We start from the raw sequence: 25,580 nt of genomic DNA on the forward strand, positions 1-25,580 counted from the left end.
GAAGTCAAAATATTAACATTAATAGGAGTTTGGAAGAAGTTGATTCCAACCTTCAGGAATGATTTGGAGGGATTCAAGACTTCAGTGGAGGAAGTAACTGCAGATGTGGTGGAAACAGCAAGAAAACTAGAATGAGAAGTGGAGCCTGAAGATGTGACTGAATTGCTACAATCTCATGATAAAACTTAATGCGGACTTTCTTCTCATGGATTAGCGAAGAAAGTAGTTTGTTGAGTTGGAATCTACTCTAGGTGAAGATGCTGTGAAGATTGTTGCAATGACAACAAAGGATTTAGAATATTATATAAACTTAGTTGATAAAGCAGCAACAAGGTTTGAGAGGATCGACTCTAATTTTTAAAGATATCCTACTGTGGGTAAAATGCTATCCAACAGCATTGCACACTACAGACAAATCATCATGAAGGGAGGAGTCAATCAATGCAGCGAATTTCATTGTCTTATTTTAAGAAATTGTCACAGCCACCCCACCCATCAACAACTTGATCAGTCAGCAGCCATCAAGACCCTCCACCAGCAAAAAGATTACGACTCGCTGAAGGCTCAGATGATGTTAGCATTTTTTAGCAATAAAGTATTTTTTATTTAAGGTATGCACATTGTTTTTTAGACATAATGCTCTATTGCACACTTAATAGACTACAATATAGTATAAAGATAACCTTTATACGCAGTAGGAAAAATAAAATTCATGTGACTTGCTTTGCTGCCATAGTTGTGTTATTGTTGCAGTCTAGAACTGAAACTGAAATATCTTCGAGGTATGCCTGTGGTAATATGAGTAAATTATTATAAAATGGTATAAGGTTTTTTAAAAAATTGAAAGCAAAATTGAATATGCAGTATCACATAATCATTGAAGAAAGCTCAGAGAAATATGATTGGGACATTAACAAAATTAGCTCATAGAAATGGAAGTGTATCTCTTTTTTATAATACTTAGTTTTCTCAGCGTTCTGCACTGTGTCAGATGAGGCTCATATCCTTTCTGCCCACCTCTGAGTTCACATGTAGCTACAGCAGATAATTCCCAAATTGCTGACATCCCAACCTCAAGGCCTCCAACTTCTCTGCCCAAGGGTTTTCTCTGGCTCCTTTGCAACTTGCTTAACCGACATGCAAAACCTTCTAGAAAGACCAGGGCGTCAGTGATGGGCAACCCAGAACCAATGAGAGATACGGGTGGGGGATAAAGACCTCAGCTTCTCTGTCCCATAGCACGTCTGAGGCACAGTCTATACAGTTCCCCAGAAGCCCTCTCCAGGGAGTGAGCCACAGTTGCCCACAGTGGTAACAAATTCGTTCATGCACACTTTATTGGTTTTTCATTCTTCCATGTTTCCCTTTCCCCATTTTGTTTCTTTTGTTAACTGAGATCACTTTCTATAGTTGTAGGAAAACAGCTCAGCTGTGGCACCTGGCAATCTTGCAGGTATCCCTATAGGTAAAGGCTTGAACTGCAACACAGCCATTTAAGTGGAGAACTTTGTATTCTATCTAGCACACTAGAGGATGGGAGGTCTTATAAGGAGCTGATATGAGGCTATCTTGAACTCACCTTCCAAATGACTACGGTAAGATGATTTCCCACCACTTTCTGCATTCTGATGAGGCATGGAACCTTCTGCTCTGGCCCCATCAGACTAGAGCTGCAGAATATAAACTGCCAGTAGCAGTCTAGGCTTGGACCACAACTCATGTTACAGTCTCCTGGGTCCTTTTCCTTCACTGTATGGGACAAGGATCAAGGGGAGTTGACTCCTCTGGCTTATTCTTCCTCTTGCTGTGTAGGTAAGTAATCAACTCTCTGATCTAAAAGTGGCTCATTGTATCTCTACCATTTGGCTCATCAGGCTTCAGCTTTGCCATCTGTTCTATGTGTGAGCAGAACACCCACACCCAAGTCCATGTCTCAGTGTCTGCATTTGGAGGAACTAAAATCAAGATAAGGAAATAGCACTTTTATAATTGGTCATGATACGGTCTTTAAAAATCTGAATAAAAACATAACATACAGATTTGAATTTGTAAAGAGAGTGTATGTGAATGTGTGAAAGCAAAGCCAAAAGGAAGAAAATCCCCAAAATGTAAACAAATAATTCTATCTAGGCAGAAGGATTATTATGAATTTTATTTTTTCTATCTACATTTCATAGTTTCTAAACTTTGCATCATGAACATTATTGCTTTTATAATTGAAACAAAAAACTTTCTTTAAAAAATTGGGAAGAATATTTGAAATATACAAGGTAAGAGTGTTTATATGAAAACATGTAGATGTTTTCTATGTCACCATATAAAATGTAACTATTCTAAAATAAAAGTGGACAAAGACCCTCTTGCACTGTTGGTGGGAATGTGAATTGATATAGCCACTAGGGAGAACAGTATGAAGGTTCCTTAAAAAACTAAAAATAGAACTACCATACGACCCAGCAATCCCACTACTGGGCATATACCCTGAGAAAACCATAATTCAAAAAGAGTCATGTACCACAATGTTTATTGCAGCACTATTTACAAGCCAGGACATGGAAGCAACCTAAATGTCCATCGACAGATGAACGGATAAAGAAGATGTGACACATACATACAATGGAATATTACTCAGCCATAAAAAGAAATGAAATTGAGTTATTCGTAGTGAGGTGGATGGACCTAGAGTCTGTCATACAGAATGAAGTAAGTCAGAAAGAGAAAAACAAATACTGTACATAACACATATATATGGAATCCAAAAAAAAAACAATGAACAATCACAGAAAGAGACACAAGATGAAAAGGCAAAGGGCTACATCCCTGATGAAGGAACAAGATAAAACCCATGAAAAACAACTAAATAAAATGGAGATAGGCAATCTTCCAGAAAAAGAATTCAGAATAATCATAGTGAAGATGATCCAGGGCCTAGAAAAAAGAATGGAGGCAAAGATATAGAAGATGCAAGAAATGTTTAAAAAAGACCTAGAAGAATTAAAGAACAAATACCTAGAAGAATTAAAGGACAAACAGAGATGAACAAACCTTAAAGTGATGAAAGGGAAGAAACTACAACCAAGAATACTCTACCCAGCAAGGATTTCATTCAGATTCAATGGAGAAATCAAAAGCTTTACAGACAAGCAAAAACTAAGAAAATTCAGCACCGCCAACCAGCTCAACAAGAAATGGTAAAGAAACTTCTCTAAGTGGGAGACACAAGATAAAAAAAGGACCTATAAAAACAAACCAAAAACAATTAAGAAAATGGTAATAGGAACATACATACTGATAATTACCTTAAACGTGAATGGATTAAATGCTCCAACCAAAAGACACAGGCACTGCTGAATGGATACAAAAACAAGACCCATATATATGCTGTCAACAAGAGACCCACTTCAGACCTAGGGACACATACAGACTGAAAGTGAGGGGTTGGCACAAGATATTCCATGCAAATGGAAATCAAAAGAAAGCTGGAGTAGCAATACTCATAGCAGATAAAATAGACTTTAAAATAAAGAATGTTACAAGAGAGAGGAAGGACACTATGTAAAGATCAAGGGATCAATCCAAGAAGAAGATATAACAATTGTAAATATACGTGCACCCAACACAGGAGCAACTCAATACATCAGGCAACTGCTAAGAGCTCTGTAAGAGGAAATCGACAGTGACACAATAATAGTGGGGGACATTAACACTTCACTTACACCAATGGACAGATCATCCAAAAAGAAAATAAATAAGGAAACACAAGTTTTAAATGACACAACAGACCAGATAGATTTAATTGATATTTATAGGACATTCCATTCAGAAACAGCAGATTACACTTTCTTCTCAAGTGTGCATGGAACATTCTCCAGGATAGATCACATCTTGGGTCACAAATCAAGCCTCAGTAAATTTAAGAAAACTGAAATCTTACCAAACATCTTTTCTGACTACAACGCTATGAGATTAGAAATCAATTACACGGAAAAAAACGTAAAAAACACAAACACATGGAGGGGAAACAATACATTACTAAATAACCAAGAGATCACTGAAGAAATCACACAGGAAATCGAAAAATACCTAGAGACAAATGATAATGAAAACACAACGATCCAAAACCTATGGGATACAGCAAAAGCAGTTCTAAGAGGGGAGTTTATACTATACAAGCCTACCTCAAGAAACAAGAAAAATCTCAAATAAAAAATCTAACGTTACACCTAAAGGAACTAGAGAAAGAAGAATTAACAAAACCCAAAGTTAGAGGAAGGAAAGAAATCATAAACATCAGAGCAGAAATAAATAGAAACAAACAAACCAAAAAACAATAGCAAAGGTCAAAAAAATTAAAAGCTGGTTCTTTGAGAAGATAAACAAAATTGACAAACCATTAGCCAGACTCATCAAGAAAAAGAGAGAGGACTCAAATCAATAAAATTAGAAATGAAAAAGGAGCAGTTACAACAGACATGGCAGAAGTACAAAGTATCCTAAGAGACTACTACAAGCAACTCTATGCCAATAAAATGGACAACCTGGAAGAAATGGACAAATTCTTAGAAAGGTAGAACCTTCCAAGACTGAACCAGGAAGAAATAGAAAATATGAACAGACCAATCAGAAGTAATGAAATTGAAACTGTGATTAAAAATCTTCCAACAAACAAAAGTCCAGGACCAGATGGCTTCACAGGTGAATTCTACCAAACATTTAGAGAAGAGCTAACATCCATTCTTCTCAAACTCTTCCCAAAAAATTGCAGAGGAAGGAAAACTCCCCAACTCATTCTGAGGCCACCATCACCCTGATACCAAAACCAGACAAAGATACTACAAAAAAAGAAAATCACAGACCAGTATCATGGATAAATATAGATGCAAAAATCCTCAACAAAATACTAGCGAACAGAATTGAGCAACACATTAAAAGGATCATGCACCAGGATCAAGTGGATTTATCCCAGAGTTGCAAGGATTCTTCAATATATGCAAATCAACTAATGTGAAAAACCATATTAAGAAATTGAAGAATAAAAACCATATGATTATCTCAATAGATGCAGAAAAAGCTTTTGACAAAATTCAACACCCATTTATGATAAAAATTCTCCAGAAAGTGGGCATAGAGGGAACCTCCTTCAACATAATAAAGGCCATATACGACAAACCCACAGCAAACATCATTCTCAATGGTGAAAAACTGAAAGCATTTCCTCTAAGATCAGGAACAAGACAAGGATGTCCACTCTCACCACTATTATTCAACATAGTTTTGGAAGTCCTAGCCACAGCAATCAGAGAAGAAAAAGAAATAAAAGGAATACAAATTGGAAAAGAAGAAGTAAAACTGTCACTGTTTGCAGATGACATGATACTATACATAGAGAATCCTAAAGATGCCACCAGAAAACTACTAGAGCTAATCAATGAAGGTAATAAAGTTACAGGATACAAAATTAATGCACAAAAATCTCTTGCATTCCTATACACTAATGATGAAAAATCTGAAAGAGAAATTACGGAAACACTCCCATTTACCATTGCAACAAAAAGAATGAAATACCTTGGAATAAACCTACCTAGGGAGACAAAAGCCCTGTATGCAGAAAACTATAAGACACTGAAGAAAGAAATTAAAGATGATACCAACAGATGGAGAGATATACCATGTTCTTGGATTGGAAGAATCAATATTGTGAAAATGACTATACTACCCAAAGCCATCTACAGATTCAATTCAATCCCTATCAAATTACCAATGGCATTTTTTACGGAACTAGAACAAAAACTCTTAAAATTTGTTTGGAGACACAAAAGACCCCAAATAGCCAAAGCAGTCTTGAGGGAAAAAAACATTGCTAGAGGAATCAGACTCCCTGACTTCAGACTATACTACAAAGCTACAGTAATCAAGACAATATGTAGTGGCACAAAAACAGAAACATAGATCAATGGAACAAGATAGAAAGCCCAGAGAAAACCCCACGCACCTATGGTCAACTAATCTATGACAAAGGAGGCAAAGATATACAATGGAGAAAAGACAGTCTCTTCAATAAGTGGTGCTGGGAAAACTGGACAGCTACATGTAAATGAATGAAATTAGAACACTCCCTAACACCCTACACAACAATAAACTGAAAATGGATTAGAGACCTAAAATTAGAACACTCCCTAACACCCTACACAAAAATAAACTCAAAATGGATTAGAGACCTAAATGTAAGACCGGACACTCTGAAACTCTTAGAGGCAAACACAGGATGAACACTCTTTGACATAAATCACAGAAAGGTATTTTTTGATCCACCTCCTAGAGCAATGGAAACAAAAATAAACAATTGGGACATAATGAAATTTCAAAGCTTTAGCACAGCAAAGGAAACCATAAACAAGATGAAAATACATCCCTCAGAATGGGAGGAAATATTTTCAAATGAATCACTGAACAAAGGATTAATCTCCAAAATATATAAACAAACAAACAAACAAAAAATATATATAAACAGCTCAAGCAGCTCAATATTAAAAAAACAAACCCAATCCAAAAATAGGCAGAAGACCTAAATAGACATTTCTCCCAAGAAGACATACAGATGGCCAAGAAGCACATGAAAAGCTGCTCAACATCACTAATTATTAGAGAAATACAAATCAAAACTACAATGAGGTATCACCCCACACCAGTTAGAATGGGCATCCTCAGAAAATCTACAAACAACCAATGCTGGAGAGGGTGTGGAGAAAAGGGAACACTCTTGCACTGTTGGTAGGAATGTAAATTGATACAGCCACTGTGGAGAACAGTGTGGAGGTTCCTTAAAGAACTAAAAATAGAATTACCATATGACCCAGCAATCCCACTACTGGGCATATACCCAGAGAAAACCATACTTCAAAAAGACACATGCACCCCAATGTTCATTGCAGCACTATTTACAATAGCCAGGTAATGGAAGCAACCTAAATGCCCATCAACAGATGAATGGATAAAGAAGATGTGGTACATATATATAATGGAACATTACTCAGCCATAAAAAGGAACGAACTTGGGTCATTTGTAGGGATGTGGATGCATCTATAGACTGTCATACAGTGTGAAGTCAGAAAAAGAAAAACAATTATCGTATATTAACACATATATGTGGAACCTAGAAAATGATGAACCAGTTTGCAGAGCAGAAACTGAGCCACAGATGTAGAGAACAAATATATGGACACCAAGGGGAGAAAATGGCAGGGGGTGGGGATGGTGGTGTGATGAATTGGGAGGTTGGGATTGACATGTATACACTGATGTGTATAAAATGGATGACTAATAAGAAATAAATAAATTTTTTTTTAAAAAAAAAGAGAATTTGGAGAGGGGAGGGATACTTAGGGAGTTTAGGATTAAAAAAAAAAAGGTCATGAAGAACCTAGGGGCCGGACGGGAATAAAGACACAGACCTACTAGAGAATGGACTTGAGGACATGGGAAGGGGGAAGGGTAAGCTGGGACAAAGTGAGAGAGTGGCATGTACATATATATACTACCAAATGTATAACCAATATCTAGTGGGAAGCAGCCGCACAGCACAGGGAGATCAGCTTGGTGCTTTGTGACCACCTAGAGGGGAGGGATGAGGGGGGGGAGGGTGGGAGATGCAAGAGGAAAGAGATATGGGGATATATGTATATGTATAGGTGATTCACTTTGTTATAAAGCAGAAACTAACACACCACTGTAAAGCAATTATACTCCAATAAAGATGTTAAAAATAAAAGAGACAAAAAAAAAGTTGACAAGACATGAACAAGCTAATCACAAAAGAAATATAAATGCTAATCAACATGTGCACGGAAGTTCAACCTTAATCAGAGTATCATTAATCAATTAGACAAAAATTAATAATGAGATGTGATTGTTTGCTAATAAATTGGCAAATTAAATGATCATATCTTATGTTAGCATGGGTGCAGTGGAATAAGCACGCTCATATACTACTGTTAAGAATATAAACAGATCCAAATTCCTGGAGGCATTTTACAAAACCTTACAAATGTCCGTTCTCTTAACATGGTGATACCATGAAAAAGAATTCTCCTCTGAAAAAAATCAGAGATACTCACAAAAAGTTCTGCACAAAAGTGTTATTTGTAAGTGATGGGATTATTATGCATGATTTTTATTTTCATTTTTAAAGTTTTCTATAGTTTTCAAATATTTTCACTGAAATGTACAGCCATTATAAGTAGAAAAACAAAGTAAATTTATTTTCTATTTTAAAAGATATGAACCAACCATTAAACTCCACAGAAAAAGCACCACCCTTTTGCTTTTCCTACTTTCATTCCACTAATGTGTACAAGGATGATACATACGAGTGAACTAATTTGCCACGACAGGCCATGGGCAGAGAGAAAATGTAACTTCCTATTTGTTTCTGTGCCTTGACATGAAATCGACATGGCTTTTCTCTAAAATCAGAAGATGGAATGACTTGGCAGCAGATGAACTGAAGGCAATTTTCTCTCTCTCTGGGTCACAATGCTCAGTTACATTTCAGATGTCACCTACAGGCTCTTTCTGCATTAACAACTGCTTATTTACCATCACTAAAACATATAATGGATATAGCCAATTACTACAAGAAATAGATTAGCACATGCTTCATTCTTCACACAATAAATGTTAACATTGAAACTATGACGAGGAGGAAAATAATGAAGTTTTCTTCTTAGAACATGATAGTTTTGACTTTAAGAGCTAGAACATTTTAATGTCAACGCCCTTCATTTGATAGATTGGGTCTTTTTTGTTCTTACTAACACAGTACTTAGATATTTTGAATTAATGTTAAGATACTCAACCCCTGGAACATGAAGGGACTTTCTTGCATTTTCCAATAAGAAAAAATAATCTAACAATGTCTTAGTCAAATCAGCAATTTCTCATACTTTAAAAGTGCCATATTCCAGCAACTCTAAGATGCCATAACTTGTTAAGATGCACCATTATCCTTGGTACCATAGAGAAACACTGCCAAGTAAATGATGAGAAAGTACATATCTCAATTATAAGATGCATACCAATTTCAGAGGTGTTCAAAGTTGTGGGGAGGTGAGTGCATTTGAGAATCAAACTAAGCAGGGTTCTGGTGTTTCAGCTACAGCCTGGGGGCAGGGCTCATTCATTTGGTTAATTTTCTGTATTCTGATTTCTGAAAGGAACTACCAAGTTTGTAAACATATTCAAAGCTTAACTATTCAAAAACTACCTGTAGAAAGTGAGATTTAAAGTCCCTACCATGGTATATTGCCTACAATTAGTGATGTGCTGGAGCCAGGCTCAGACCAGGATAATTAAGCAGGTTGTTAAATTGTCAAGACTCTTGTAAGCCAGTAGTTAAAGCCAACTATTAAAAAATTAAATTGTATTAACTTGAAATTAAATAGATTATATTAAAAACCAAGGTAATAAATACTCAGAACGTATCACCTCCTAATTATTTTACTATATCTGTGCCCTAAAGATTATTTATGTCCAATGTATCTGTACAGCAGAAATACTAAATAATGGTGAGCCACTGCACATCTCTTTCCAATTCTGCATTCAGTGGGGTCCTTGATAGCTTGAAATCAGCCAGGTGGGAGTATCTGCACCATGGAAATCGGCAAATATTACAAATCAGGCATTCCCCACCCCCCAGAAAGTCCACTATTAAACATTTACTAACACATCACTGCCTACAATAACAAAAATAATAAAACGTTAGGCTCTAAAATGGATACACTAGCTACATATTACACATAGATTTATATGTATACAAATGAAATCAGTGCTCATGCAGCTCTATATCAAAAAAACAAACAACCCAATAAAAAAATGGGCAGAAGATCTGGACATTTCTCCAGAGAAGACATACAGATGGTTAAAAAGTACATGAAAAGATGCTTAACATCACTAATTATCAGAGAAGTGCAAAGCAAAACTACAATGAGGTATCACATCATACCAGTCAGAATGGCCATCATCACAATGTCTACAAACAATAAATGCTGAAGAGGGTGTGGAGAAAAGGGAACCTCCCTACACTGTTGGTGGGAATGTAAATTGCTACAGCCACTATGGAGAACAGTATGGAGGTTCCTTGAAAAACTAAACATAGAGCTACCATATGATCTAGCAATCCCAATTCTGGGCATATATCTGGAGAAAACCATACTTTGAAAAGATACATGCACCCCAGTGTTTACTGCAGCACTATTTACAATAGCCAAGACCTAGAAATAACCTAAATGTCCATCAATAGAGGAACGGATAAAAAAGGTGTGATACGTATATACAATGGAATATTACTCAGCCATCAAAAAGAATGAAATAATGTCATTTGCAGCAACATGAATGGACCTGGAGATTATCACACTAAGTGAAGCAAGTCAGACAAAGACAAATATCATATATCACTTGTATGTGGAATCTAAAAAAATGATACAAATGAACTTATTTATAAAACAGAAACAGAGTCACAGACTTAGAAAACAAATTTATTGTTACCAAAGGGGAAAGATGGGGGGGAGGGATAAATTAGGAGGTTGGGATTAACATATACACACTACTATATATAAAATAATCAACAAGGACCTACTGTATAGCACAGGAAACTCTACTCAGTGCTCTGTAATAACCTATATGGGAAAAAGAATCTGAAAAAGAATAGATATATGTATATGTATAACTAAATCACTTTTCTGTACACCTAAAACTAACAGAACATCGTAAATCAACTGTACTCTGATATAAATTTTTTTTTAAATGAAAGCAGTGGATCATAGAAAGAATAAGAGGCAAGGAAGCTAAAGAGAATGATCAAAAATCTAAACATTGACCTTAAAACAAATTGAAAAGCTTTCAAATACATATATATATTGATTATATGTGATAATATGATTTGTATTATCAGAATTATTCAGGGGAAAAAAAGGTTATTTTAGTTTTCAGTGTTTAAATTTCAATATTCAAACGCCTGAATGACCTTCTTACTTTGCTTAATAAAATGCAGAATGCTACATATTGTAATTTTTTACCATACGGAACCTCTAATTTGAGTGGGATTACAATTTACCCATAGTTCCCCAATAAATGAGAGACAATATTACTCTCATTTTGCAATGACGATAACCTGGCATGAATTTGACTGTATAATGTTGCCTTCAGAATGACCCCACTTATCTACAAACCAGTGAAATCCAACTGGGTCAAATAAAATTTGTATGCTGAACACCGATGGCTGAAGCAACAAACTTTTAAAATTTTCTGCCATTTCATGAAGAGTGACATTAAGTGATTTCTGTATAAAATAGTTTAAAAAATGATCTTATTAAATGTCAAAGACTGCAGTTCACTGTCCTTTGCCTCCTCCTGTCTGAGGACTCGGGTAACCTGAGGAGGTTTATTTATGAGAATTCATGTAAATCCCATTAACCTCTTCTTAATACCCTATGGTACTTTAGAAAGAATATATTTTATTTTATTTGCATTTACATAATACAGTTTGATACTCTCATATTGTATAATCTTATTTCCTCAGTTCACTTTTTACGAGAGAAACGAATTGTTTGCAGCTTTTCTACAAAAGAGACCCTATGTGAACCATACCCAAATAACTTGCAGAGAACTGGTTGCCATGGCTATACAGAAAAAGTAAGACACAGTTGCTAATAGGAATGTTGAAAAGTCTGATTTCCAACCTGGACTGATGAGACAAGATTTTTGATCATAAAATTAATGGAGCCAAGGCATCATCCAACTCTGATCCAAAGAACCAAGGGCAAATACTCCTTTTCATAATTTTTTTAATAAAGAGCATGTGAACATTTATAACTAAACTGTTAAAAAATTATAGAGATATCAATGTCACCTGCATTTGACTCTGTCTTCTTCATTCTCTAACAATGTTGCTTTTTCCTCCTTAATGTAGCTCAAGTTTTCACTATGGATTATTTCTGAGCCTAGAGTTATTAAACACTGGGTTTGTCAGTGTGAACAAAAGAAAATAAAAGAGTGACTGAGCATGACCCCTTCAAGAAATGTCAGCAAGCCTTTGTTTCTGGGACAACGTCATTAAGGGTCATGAGTATGTTGTGGTAAGAAGTTTGGCATTCCTTTGTAAGGCCAACAAGAATCACCAATATTATTCTTTAAATATGGCACAATTTTTTTTAATGCTGTAGAAGCATCAGTTTGGCAGCTGAGCAAAAATGTTTTAGAGAGAAAAGTTTGCCTGAATCAAGGGTACCAACTTCTGAAGGCACAACTAAACTGCAGTAATTTAAGTGAGAGACAGAAAAACCTTGCACTGTGAAGTGGACTTCAAGAATCATAACATAAACACTACTGTTTTCCATTTTAAAAGTCCAGTCATACTTGTGATGATAATATAAGAGCTTTGTAGTTTTACCAAGGCTTAACGAGGTATGGGTCTCCAATAGAAAAATGGGCAGAAGACCTAATAGACATTTCTCCAAAGAAGACATACAGATGGCCAAGAAGCACATGAAAAGCTGCTCAACATCACTAATTATTAGAGAAATGCAAATCAAAAGTACAATGAGGTATCACCTCACACCAGTTAGAATGGACATCATCAGAAAATCTATAAACAACAAATGCTGGAGATGGTGTGGAGAAAAAGGAACCCTCTTACACTCTGCAGGAATGTAAGTTGGTGCAGTCACTATGGAGAAAGTATGGAGGTTCCTCAAAAAACTAAAAATAGAGTTGCCATATGATCCAGCAATCCCACTCCTGGGCATATATCTGGACAAACTTTTAATTCAAAAGGATACATGCAGCCTTATGTTCATAGCAGCACCATTCACAATAGCCAAGACATGGAAACAACCTAAATGTCCATCAACAGATGAATGGATGCAAATGGATGCTGACATTTGCAGCAACATGGATGGACCTAGAGATTATCACACTAAGTGAAGTAAGTCAGAAAGAGAAAGATAAATACTATATGATATCACTTGTATGTGGAATATAAAATATGACACAAATGAACTTATCTACAAAACAGAAACTGACTCACAGACACAGAGAACAGACTTGTGGTTGCCAAGGGGAAGGGGGGGTGAGGGAGGGATGGAATGGGAATTTGGGATTAGTAGATGGCAAACTATTATATATAGAATGGATAAACAGCAAGGGAACTATATTCAATATCCTGTGATAAACCATAATAGAAAAGAATATTAAAAAGAATGCATATATATGTATAACTAACTCACTTTGCTGTATAGCAGAAATTAACAGAACATTGTAAATCAACTGTACTTCAATAAAAAATAAAATAATTAAAAAATAATTTAAAGATTTACGGGTCTCTATGGCACTGCCTCCCCACCTCATACTCCTCTAGAAACTTCTCCCTGCACCACACACACCTCTGCAGGACGTAGATGCTCCCCCATTTCAAGAATTTATTTCTTGGCAAGCAGCCCAGGCAAGCCAGTCTGCCCTTTCCAGTCCCTGGAATTCTGGAGAATAACATTTTCTCCATCTTATTACATATACACCTGTATTTCTACTCTCTGGGTATAACTAGTAAAAGCCTATTTTGAACCTTTAGTTTCTGACAAATTTTATTGCCTTAAAATAGTACACATTTTAAAAAATATACATACCTCATTTACATGTATATGATGTACATCTGTAGCACCCTGAGAAAATAATAAAAGTGTTTTTCTGTGCCTGGTGAGGGCAGGGAGGCACACAGGGGGATCTCACTGTAGAGAAATTTTTCAGATTTATGTTTTGAAGAGTTTTCTCAAGAACTATATCTGAACTAATGAGAAAACACTGACTCAAGGGGAAGGAAATACTGTCTTTACAAGAAGAGATCAGACTTCCTTCTGATTCTTCACTGGAACTAGATGTTGGAGTTAGAGAGAAAAACAAGTAATGTAAAACAGTCAAAATCTTATTGGAGTAGATGACCTTCGAAAGGAATGATTTTCAATCTTGTTTGCACTCCCCTCACATCAGAGTAATACCAAGTACTATTATCAGCAGTAACAATAGCCCATTAAAGTAATAATGCTTATTTGCAGGACCTGGCTTTGGTTGGGGTGGTTCATATCAAAATCTAGGGGTGGGAGGAGAAATGAATGGATGTGTGTATTCTGAAAAAGCTTCCAGGTGAAGCTGATATAACTTGCCTCCACCCCCACCCATGTTACTCGCCTCCACCCCTACCGTAAGTAATTTCCCCCTTCCTTGCCCTGAGTCAATGTCTGCTTTAAGTCTGGTCCACCAGAAGTTGGAGTGGTCAGATCTGTATTCACTCTGACCTTTATTTGTAATCTCATTGTACTCCTCTGAGATGAACTGAATTCTTTGTTTCTTGATTGAAGGCAAACTGGTAGAACAGAGCTGAATCCAGTGACAGACCATCCTTTTAGCCCTACACATTGATATTTTTAAAGGTGTTTGGTTGTTTTCAAATAGAGCATAGATTTTTCCAATTTTCCATAATCACCACTATTCTCTCTTACACCAGGTTTCTCCATTTATTTGCTTTCTATTTGGTCCCTAGAGGGATTTAGTTTGTGACTTCCTGGTTAGAACAAGATACTCTATAAAGCTGTAACATACTTTACTTTAAAAAGTAAAGGCTTTCTAACCAAATATACATGACAAGGAATACAGGGACAGAGTAAAAGTTTTCTCAGGAAACATGTAATTTTTCTATTTCATTGTCTTTTCATCAAAGATCTTGCTCCTTCCAGGTCTACAGTAAGACTCAAGAGTTGTAGAATGAGTCTGAGTCAAACTAAAGGCCTCTATCCTAGACCTCATGGGCTGCCTGAGGTTTGCGCTCAAATGCAACCTTGCCATCAGTCTGTGTCTCTGTCACTTCCTTGCCATTACAGGTTAGGTCATACTGTTCCCAATGATGTGTCAACATGATAACCTTCGCTGACTAACAAATTGCTATAGACTGAATGCGTGTGTTGCCCACAGATTTATACATTAAATCCTAACACTCAATATGATGGCCATTAGATGCAGATAAGGTCATGAGGGTGGAGCCCTTATAAAAGAAACTTCAGAGCTCCCTTCCCCCTTCTGCCTTGTGAGAACACAGCAAAAAGATGGTCTTCTATGAATCCAGAAGCAGGTTCTCACCAGACACTGAATCTGCTGGCACCATGATCTTGGACTTCCCAGACTCCCAAAGTGTAAGAAATAAATTTCTGTTGCTTATATGTCACCCAGTCTATGGTATTTTTGTATAGCAGCCTGAATGGACTAAGACAGAAATCGAGAATTCTCTCCCCATTTGCCTTATTGTCCTAGATCAGCATTTCTGGGTCCTCAAGAAACTTGTTTCTGGGCCTACCACGATTTTTTTAGGTTATAAGCCAACAAGATGAAGTGATTTAATGTTATAGAATGCCAACAACCTAATTTTGTTGGCAGAATTTGACTCAGTTTCTCCCAAGGGATTATTATCACTGAGAGTGACAGATAAGAATGCCATAAATATAAGGGAAGAGTGCAAATACATTAAAAGGAAAGCACAATTAACATGATATAGAACTCTAAGGACTACAGTACAGGTGAATCTATTCCAGGTCCTTACTCCAATACTGGCAAAGTGTCCTCTCTCTACTCTTACCTTCAACATGCATAAGAAAAAATATTTCCCTCTGATTTGAAAGAATTTTAGAAAATTACCAACTCTTTCTTGGAGAAATGCTCATCATTCTATGATAGCTTTGAGTTGGCAATGTTGATACTCCAAGAGGTTATTTTCAACCATGTATTTCCCCCACGGATCAGGAAGCTACCATTAGGTGGGCTGTATTGCACTAATTATACCAAATAGTTCAAAATCTTGTGAGCAATTTATAAAAAGCAAGATATTACATTCTTCTCCACTCAATTTTGATTTTCAAATGTACTTCTTTACTAAGTATAAGCACTGAGTATTGTAATGAATGCAAATTTTTTTCAATGTACCCAAGAGTACATGAAATATGATTACATTTTTATAATGTTACCTAATCACATTTGGCCCCAATCTCAGTCAATTTGGAGGTCTCCCTCCCCTTTGTTTACAACTCATGGGTGGGGAGGAGTTAGACTGCCAGGAAGACTAGCCACTGGCATCCACTAAAGAATGTTTTTCAAACTATGGGTTTCAATCTATGACATCAATTCAGTAGATCACACCAACGCTCTTACAAGAAAGAAGAAAATAGGAAAGAAAAGAAAACATAAGCCAGCACTACAAATAAAAATATTGTTTTATGAATGTTTTGTGGTCCTGGCCCATAATGTAAAATGTCTTTCCTATAGTAGGTCATGGGCCAAAATTTTTGAAAACCACATAAGACACTGAGGTGACTATTGCATGTCCAGACATGAGGTCCAAACATGGCCTACATCTTCCTTAAACTATCCGCAAGATCTCTACAGTGCCAGATTTTTCTCAGTTAGTCCCAGGCCTCATTCTGGGTTGCACAGTAAGATGTGGCCACTCCTCCATGCCACTTGAGAACAGCAGAGAGCTTTCTAAGGCTGTCTGAAGTCCTCTCTGCCTAGACATGCCACATATTCTCTTTTTTTAAATATATATACAAATTTATTTATTTTTGTCTGCATTGGGTCTTTGTTGCTGCATGCAGGCTTTCTCTAGCTGTGGTGAGCGGGGTCCACTCTTTGTTGCAGTGCGCGGGCTTCTTATTGTGGTGGCTTCTCTTATTGTGAAGCATGGGCTCTAGGCGTGCGGGCTTCAGTAGTTGTGGCACGCTGGCTCAGTAGTTGTGGCTTGCGGGCTCTAGAGTGCAGGCTCAGAAGTTGTGGCGCACGGGCTTAGTTGCTCCGCGGCATGTGGGATCTTCCCGGACCAGGGCATGAACCCGTGTCCCCTGAATTGACAGGCAGATTCTTAACCACTGCGCCACCAGGGAAGTCCCCACGTAGGTATTCTATTCCACATGCCCTGAGTTCTTAGGAAATCAGGAGTGCTTCCCTTCATAGCTGGCTGCCTCCCTGGGCTTCAACCCTGAAGTAAGGCTTCAATTGCCACCGGTCTTGAATACCAAAACCCCTCTAGGGGATTTAATTTCTACTCCCTCTCTTCCAACCTCAGGGACCAGAGTACAGCCCACTTATCGGAGACATACATAGAACTCACTTTCTTCCTTCCTTTAGACTCCCCTCTCCTCTTAGCTCCTGAGATTTTACCTAGTCAGGGAGAAGAAAAACTGTCTTCGCCAGTATTTTTCATATCTGTTGTTCATGGCATAACTGCATGCTCAAGCTCGTTAACGTCTTGGCTTTTTAAGCCAATACAAATGCCCAGATTCTTCAAACTCAAAAACATTTTTTCTTTCAAAATTGCTGCTTCTCCCCTGCATTTATAAGCCTATTCTTAAAACTAAAAGCCAAAAATTAACTGATTTTTCTATTCCTCTTTCCCTCAGGCAATGGTACCTGAGTCTTCTGTTTAAGCTTTAATAGGAAACAGGCTGCAGGGTAAAGAGGAATTACCAGACACGAAGAACATTTCAATTAATATTTCAACACTATTCCTAATTATTAAACTTAAAAGGATAGTAAGTTAATGCAAAATTCAAAGGTGTTTTTTTTTTTTTTTTAAGCGGTACGCGGGCCTCTCACTGTTGTGGCCTCCCCCGTTGCGGAGCACAGGCTCCAGACGCACAGGCTCCAGACGCACAGGCTCCAGACGCACAGGCTCAGCGGCCATGGCTCACGAACCTAGCCGCTCCACGGCATGTGGGATCTTCCCGGCCCGGGACACTAACCTGTGTCCCCTGCATCGGCAGGCGGACTCTCAACCACTGTGCCACCAGGGAAGCCCAGGTGTGTGTATTTTTATGATACTCACACTGGTATCACAGTCACCAAATACTGTTTAATTAAATCCCATTTTTATTCAAAACTTGAATGGAAGAATTTTTTAAAACTTTCCTTGAAATATTACATAGTAATTAAAAAAAAAACCCTTTGAGAACATATATGCCCCTTGACTTCAGATTAGTAAGGCACTGAAACTTTTTGCTGTGACTTGAGTTCTCATTTTATGTTGAACTACACAAATTTGATATGATGTAAAATAACATGCTACTAAAGTCTCATCTCAGGTATAAAATTTGAAAAAGAAAATTGTTTAGACCTCCCCAATTTGTAAAAGCTCACAAAGAATTTTATGATTTCAGAGCTGGCAGGCCAACTTTATTATAAATTATGTGTATGCCCTTGCCAAATAGATGACCTTTTCATATAAACTATAAATACCCACCCAATTTCTTCCATAGCACAGTCTTGTTTTTGTTTACTTCATCAGTATTGCACAAGAAATTTTCATTCACTATTATCATACTTTAATTTTTTCCTTATATGTGAAATATGCTGTATATTATTGATCAAGTGGTAGCGTTAGTTATAGTTCAGGAAAAAGCCCAAATCAATAACTGTGAAAAGAAGACGTGATAAAAGACCACGAAGGAGGACAATCAAATGCCATGACACCATGTACTAGTAAAACAAGTTGTAGATTTATTCAGGCTTATGGAAAATTTAGCCTTGAATTATATGCGTTTTGAATTAAAGATGGTGGTCAGAAAAGTATCCTTTGCATAAAATGCAAATGCCTAGTACTTCAGCTCCTTATAACTGTGGCAGAGTTGGGAATTATTCTGATGATTGGTATTTTCCTCAAACTAGTATCAAAATGATTCGAATCACCATATCTTTGGCTCCATTCTTTTCAAAATTCTTTCCTAACAACATGACTTATCAGGAGTTGGGAAAGTGATCACAGTTATTTAATGTGACTACACATTGTTTGTGAGGTACCTGTGCCTTTTTGTACAATTCAGAAAAATGATGCATAACTGCTTTGTAAAGTTGCTTTTCCCACTCAAAAATTTAAGAACCTATCAGTCATTGCCCTATTTTCTTGATTTATACTTATAGAGTCTTACCACAACTTTATCAGTTAGAAATTTATGTCAGTCAAAGTCCAATCAGGAAAACAGAAACCTTTCTAAGTATTTAAAACAAAGGTAATTTAATACAGGAATGAGGATGGCAAGAGGGATCAGAGAGGCAACCAGAGGCTGTAACCACAAACAGCAGAAGCTGTGACTACCCAAGAGCTAGAGAAAATAGGCAGAGGTATGGATTACTGAAACCTAGGGTCTGAGCTGTCCTGGCAGAAGGTAGACTCATGGTGGTGCTGCCCAGGAGTTGTGGAGTCCGAGAAGAAACAAGCAGTACCAGAAATGCCACCAAGGTAGAGAAAGAGGGAGGGAAATACTCAGGCATCTCTCTTCCTCCAGGGCCCCAATCTCCTGCCAGTGCTTCCCATTGTTTTACCCCAGGATGGAAGCCCAGGAAAAGCATGGGTGGAGGGGCCTGGGGTGGGGCTGCGGGGAGGGAAGGAATCTTCCCTATCAAATGAAGAGAGAGAGCCAAGCTGGGGAAGGAAGGGACAAGAAGGAAGAAATCTTCAAAACCAGCACATTACCTCCCCTTTCTCTTTAGACAGGGAAACCAATCCATCTCCAGTCCATAGCTGAGCTATTTGTATATGAAATAAAATTTGCATTCAGTCCCTTCCATGAGGAATCATTCCATATAATCTCAGAAGACCGTTTTCTGGAAGAGCTGGAGCTGCAAATCTCATATACACCATAATATAATCTTACAAATGTGAGCCGGATTTTAAATTTTTTTAAATATACATAAGGTTATTTTATCCTATAAGACTCAGACCTAAAATGTTCTAAAATGTAGTTTAAAATACCTAGTCTAGCAACATAATAAATTCAGTATAATCGCTTCCTTTTGAATAAAAGCCATCTACCATTTGGTATTAAATGGCAGCAAGAACAACGAGCATAATAAATTTTAATCACGTTAACCTTTTAGTCAGTCATATGTAGGTGACTTTGATCTCCAAATTTCTGAATTGATTTTTATATGGTTTATAAATGTAATTCTTAAAGTGCATAACATAGTACAAACTCAGTTCCTGCTTTTATATTATCAATATTTTAATTACATATATATTTTCTGACTTTTCCCTGTGCCATTAACATGACCAAGCCTGCTGGAATTCAAGGAGCATGTGAATGACTTTCCTAACTTAATTGACAATCTCAGCAAATGTATGAATTAATTTCACTAATCTTCAGCAAACTATAAATTAAGAAGTGAGGCAATAACAAGCTTATTGATTCCATACCAACAATCTTCTCTAATATGCTGCTTCTATTCCATAAATTGTTTCCACTGTGTCCTCTAAAACTCATATTTAATTATTAACAAACTTCCCCACAACCTCAACTTTTTTACTACATGTTGCCTTGTTTGCATAAGACAAAATCAGCTCTCCCCTGAAGACCTCAACTCTCCCTGTAGGTCTTTCAAGGGAAGGCTATTCATTTTCCAACACCCCACTCATTTTGGGGTCTGAATCAGGGCACTCCCTGCTCCTCACTGCTACTCCAGCACCATATAACTCCTAACTCTCTTCTGTAAGCCTTTTCTCCTTTGAGGCTCACTCATGTCATGGGCTGTATTATCCTACACTCCTGTTTATCAATGAGGACAAGTGCCTGGCTAGTCTCCCTCATTTATTGAAGACTTTGACACATCATCTTAATTTCTTCTACCATCCTAGTTTTCTTCCATGTCCACAGAGAGAACAATTCTCTGAAATCTCAGTACTCTAACTCCACATCTCCAATGACCTTCTCTTTCACTCACTTCAGTCATCTACTCCCATGGCAACATTGACATTCATCATCCATGATGAGTTGTTCTATCCTTCACATCATAATTTTATTTTTTTCAACATCTTTATTGGAGTATAATTGCTCTACAATGATACGATACCTTCTGCTGTTTAACGAAGTGAATCAACTGTATGCATACACATATCCCAAAATCCCCTTACTCTTGTGTCTCCCTCCCACCCTCCCTATCCCACCCCTATAGGTGGTCACAAAGCACCGAGCTGATCTCCCTGTGCTATATGGCTGCTTGCCACTAGCTATCTATTATAGGTTTGCTAGTGTATATATGTCCATGACACTGTCTCACTTTGTCGCAGCCAACCTCTCCCAATCCCCATGTCCTCAAGTCCACTCTCCACGTCTGGATCTTTATTCCTGTCCTGCCCTTAGGTTTTTCAGAACACTTTTATTTTTTTTTTTTAGATTCCATATATACGTGTTAGCATACAATATTGTTTTTTTCTCTTTCTGACTGACGTCACTCTGTATGAGAGACTCTAGGTCCATCCACCTCACTACAAATAACTCATTTCATTTCCTTTTATGTCTGACAAATATTCCATTGTATATATGTGCCACATCTTCTTTATCAATTCATCTGTCAATGCACACTTAGGTTACCTCCATGTCCTGGCTATGATAAATAGTGCTGCAATGAACACTGTGGTACATGTCTCCTTTTGAATTATGGTTTTCTCAGGATATATACCCAGTGGCGGGATTGCTGGGTCATATAGTACACCTATTTTTAGTTTTTTAAGGAACCTCCATACTGTTCTCCATAGTAGCTGTATCAATTTACATTCCCACCAACACTGCAAGAGTGTTCCCTTTTCTCCACACCCTCTCCAGCATTTATTGTTTGTAGACTTTTTGATGATGGCCATTCTGACCACTGTGAGGTGATACCTCATTGTACTTTTGATTTGCATTTCTCTAATGATTAGTAATGCTGAGCATCCTTTCATGAGTTTGTAGGCAATCTGTATATCTTCTTTGGAGAAATGTCTGTTTAGGTCTTCTGCGCATTTTTGGATTAGGTTTTTTTTTTGATATTGAGCTGCATGAGCTGCTTGTATATTTTGGAGATTAATCCTTTGTCAGTTGCTTTGCTTGCAAATATTTTCTCCCATTCTGAGGGTTCTTTTCATCTTGTTTATGGTTTCCTTTGTTGTGCAAAAGATTTTAAGTTTCATTAGGTCCCATTTGTTTATTTTTATTTCCCTTTCTCTAAGAGGTGGGTCAAAAAGGATCTTGCTGTGATTTATGTCATAGAATGTTCTGCCTATGTTTTCCTATAAGAGTTTTATAATGTCTGGTCTTACATTTAGGTCTTTAATCCATTTGGAGTTTATTTTTGTGTATGGTGTTAGGGAGTGTTCTAATTACATTCTTTTACATGTAGCTGTCCAGTTTCCCCAGCATCACTTATTGAAGAGACTGTCATTTCTCCATTGTATATCCTTGCCTCCTTTGTCATGGATTAGTAGACCATAGGTGTTCGAGTTTACCTCTGGGCTATCTATCCTGTTCCATCCATCTATATTTCTCTTTTTGTGCCAGTATCATACTGTCTTCATTACTGTAGCTTTGCAGTATAGTCTGAAGTCAGGGAGCCTGAATCCTTCAGCTCCGTTTTTCTTTCTCAAGATTGTTTTGGCTATATGGGGTCTTTTGTGTATCCATACACATCGTGAAATTTTTTGTTCTACTTCTGTGAAAAATTCCATTGGTAGATTGATAGGGATTACACTGAATCAGTAGATTGCTTTCAGTAGTATAGTCATTTTCATAATGTTGATTCATCCAATCCAAGAACATGGTATATCTATCCATCTCTTTGTATCATCTTTAATTTCCTTCATCAGTGTGACAGTTTTCTGCATACAGGTCTTTTGTCTCTTTAGGTAAGTTTATTCCTAGGTATTTTATTCTTTTTGTTGCAGTGGAAAATGGGAGTGTTTCCTTAATTTCTCTTTCAGATTTTTCATCATTAGTCTATAGGAATGCAAGATGTCATCTGCAAACAGTGACAGCTTTACTTCTTCTATTCCGATTTGGATTCCTTTTATTTCTTTTTCTTCTCTGATTGCTGTGGCTAAAACTTCCAAACTATGTTGAACAACAGTGGTAAGAGTGGGTAACCTTGTCTTGTTCCTGATCTTAGTGGAAATGGTTTCAGTTTTTCACCATTGAGAACGATGCTGGCTGTGGATTTGTCATATATGGCCTTTATTATGTTGAGGTAAGTTCTCTCTATGCCTACTTTCTGGAGGATTTTTATCATAAATGGGTGTTGAATTTTGTGGAAAGATTTTTCTGCATCTACTGAGATTTTCAGATGGTTTTTATCCTTCAATTTGTTAATATGGTGTATCACATTAATTGATTTGCGTATATTGAAGAATCCTTGCATTCCTGGGATAAACCGCACTTGATCATGGTGTATGATCCTTTTAATGTGCTGTTGGATTCTGTTTGCTGGTGTTTTGTTGAGGAGTTTTGCATCTATGTTCATCACAGATATTGGCCTGTAGTTTTCTTTTTTGTGACATCTTTGTCAGGTTTTGGTATCAGGGTGATGGTGGCCTCATAGAATGAGTTTGGGAGTGTTCCTCGTCTGCTATATTTTGGAAGGCTTTGAGAAGGACAGGTATTAGCTCTTCTCTAAATGTTTGATACAATTCGCCTGTGAAGCCTTCTGGTCAGGCTTTTGTTTGCTGGAAGATTTTTAATCACAGTCTCAATTTCAGTGCTTGTGACTGGCATGTTTATATTTTCTATTTCTTCTTGGTTCAGTCTCGTAAGGTTGTGGTTTTCTAAGAATTTGTCCATTTCTTCCAGGTTGTCCATTTTATTAGCATAGAGTTGCTTATAGTAACCTCTCATGATCATTTGTATTTCTGCAGTGTCAGTTGTTACTTCTTTTTCATTTCTAATCCTATTGATATGAGTCTTCTCCCTTCTTTTCTTGATGAGTCTGGCTAATGGTTTATCAGTTTTATTTATCTTCTCAAAGAACCAGCTTTTAGATTTATTAATCTTTGCTATTGTTTCTTTCATTTCTTTTTCATTTGTATCTGATCTGATCTTTATGATTTCTTTCCTTCTGCTAACTTCACCTGAATCCTTCAGCTCCGTTTTTCTTTCTCAAGATTGTTTTGGCTATATGGGGTCTTTTGTGTATCCATACACATCGTGAAATTTTTTGTTCTACTTCTGTGAAAAATTCCATTGGTAGATTGATAGGGATTACACTGAATCAGTAGATTGCTTTCAGTAGTATAGTCATTTTCATAATGTTGATTCATCCAATCCAAGAACATGGTATATCTATCCATCTCTTTGTATCATCTTTAATTTCCTTCATCAGTGTGACAGTTTTCTGCATACAGGTCTTTTGTCTCTTTAGGTAAGTTTATTCCTAGGTATTTTATTCTTTTTGTTGCAGTGGAAAATGGGAGTGTTTCCTTAATTTCTCTTTCAGATTTTTCATCATTAGTCTATAGGATTGCAAGAGATTTATGTGCATTAATTTTGTATCCTGCTACTTTACCAAATTCATTGATTAGCGATAGTAGTTTTCTGGTAGCATCGTTAGGATTCTCTATGTATAGTATCGTGTCATCTGCAAACAGTGACAGCTTTACTTCTTCTATTCCGATTTGGATTCCTTTTATTTCTTTTTCTTCTCTGATTGCTGTGGCTAAAACTTCCAAACTATGTTGAACAACAGTGGTAAGAGTGGGTAACCTTGTCTTGTTCCTGATCTTAGTGGAAATGGTTTCAGTTTTTCACCATTGAGAACGATGCTGGCTGTGGATTTGTCATATATGGCCTTTATTATGTTGAGGTAAGTTCTCTCTATGCCTACTTTCTGGAGGATTTTTATCATAAATGGGTGTTGAATTTTGTGGAAAGATTTTTCTGCATCTACTGAGATTTTCAGATGGTTTTTATCCTTCAATTTGTTAATATGATGTATCACATTAATTGATTTGCGTATATTGAAGAATCCTTGCATTCCTGGGATAAACCGCACTTGATCATGGTGTATGATCCTTTTAATGTGCTGTTGGATTCTGTTTGCTAGTATTTTGTTGAGGATTTTTGCATCTATGTTCATCACAGATATTGGCCTGTAGTTTTCTTTTTTGTGACATCTTTGTCAGGTTTTGGTATCAGGGTGATGGTGGCCTCATAGAATGAGTTTGGGAGTGTTCCTCGTCTGCTATATTTTGGAAGGCTTTGAGAAGGACAGGTATTAGCTCTTCTCTAAATGTTTGATACAATTCGCCTGTGAAGCCTTCTGGTCAGGCTTTTGTTTGCTGGAAGATTTTTAATCACAGTCTCAATTTCAGTGCTTGTGACTGGCATGTTTATATTTTCTATTTCTTCTTGGTTCAGTCTCGTAAGGTTGTGGTTTTCTAAGAATTTGTCCATTTCTTCCAGGTTGTCCATTTTATTGGCATAGAGTTGCTTATAGTAACCTCTCATGACGTTGTTTGAGATGTTTCCTGTTTCTCGAGGTAGGATTGTATTGCTCTAAACTTCCCTCTTAGAACTGCTTTTGCTGCATCCTACAGGTTTTGCATTGTCATGTTTTCACTGTCATTTGTTTCGAGGTTTTTTTTGATTTCTTCAGTGATCTCTTGGTTATTTCGTAGTATATTGTTTAACCTCCATGTGTTTGTATTTTTTACAGTATTTTTCCTGTAATTGATATCTAGTCTCATAGCGTTGTTTTTGGA

The sequence above is a fragment of the Neophocaena asiaeorientalis genome, unplaced genomic scaffold, assembly GCF_003031525.2.
Source record: "Neophocaena asiaeorientalis asiaeorientalis breed wild unplaced genomic scaffold, Neophocaena_asiaeorientalis_V1.1 scaffold72, whole genome shotgun sequence".
In the NCBI taxonomy this organism is placed as follows: domain Eukaryota; kingdom Metazoa; phylum Chordata; class Mammalia; order Artiodactyla; family Phocoenidae; genus Neophocaena; species Neophocaena asiaeorientalis.